The sequence below is a fragment of the Monopterus albus genome, unplaced genomic scaffold (assembly GCF_001952655.1).
Source record: "Monopterus albus unplaced genomic scaffold, M_albus_1.0 scaffold40.1, whole genome shotgun sequence".
Taxonomy (NCBI): domain Eukaryota; kingdom Metazoa; phylum Chordata; class Actinopteri; order Synbranchiformes; family Synbranchidae; genus Monopterus; species Monopterus albus.
Window position 1 is genome coordinate 4,894,955 of NW_018127920.1, and position 735 is coordinate 4,895,689.

At 45.4% G+C, this 735-nt stretch overlaps 1 protein-coding gene across 2 annotated transcripts in view; it reads left to right on the plus strand.

Moving 5' to 3' along the window:
• The window catches only part of top3b (DNA topoisomerase III beta), a 32,107-nt gene that overhangs the window by 29,814 nt on the left and 1,558 nt on the right, over nt 1–735 (plus strand). The gene's annotated exons all lie outside the window — the stretch shown is intronic.

Genomic DNA, 735 nt, shown 5'->3' on the forward strand with positions numbered 1-735 from the left:
GACATGCAGTTCTGAGGTTCCCAAATCGGACCTCCCCCCAGTTGTGCCTCCAGATCATGTCCATGAAAATCACAGACAGGATCAGTGACCATGGACGACCTTGATGGAGACCAACACCAAATGAGAACATGTTTGACCTATTGCCAAGTATGCAGACACAATATTCTCACTCTGGTTATACAAGGAGCAGATGGCTCATAGCAGCAGCCCTGGTACTCCATACTCCTGAAGTACCCCCCACAAGATGCCATAAGGGGCCCAGTCATAGTCCTCCAAGTCCACATGTAGACTGGATAGGCAAACTCCCAAGATCCCTCCAGTAACCTTGCAAGAGTAAAGAATTGCTCCACTGCTCCACGGCCAGGACAGAATCCACATTGTTCCTCCTGGATCCAAGGTTTGACAGTCAGTTGAAGCCTCCTTTCCAGCACCCTGGCATAGGCTTTCCCAGGGAGGTTTTTCACCATTTCCCTGTTGGCATTTTGTCAGATTCACAGTTCTGCTGTTGTTTGCTAAGCAGCCCTCTTCTGTGACAGTCCTAATTGATCATTTGGAATTACCAGTTTATGAACACATTTTTGTTTGTTCAATCATTTCTACACAGGACAGCCATATTTCCTTATTTGACCTTCTTCCAGAAGTGTCCTAAGTCCTCATCATTTCAACACAATTTGAAACACCCTTTACACCCCTATCTAAAGCTACTTTTAAAACTCACAATTCTGGAGTAATTTG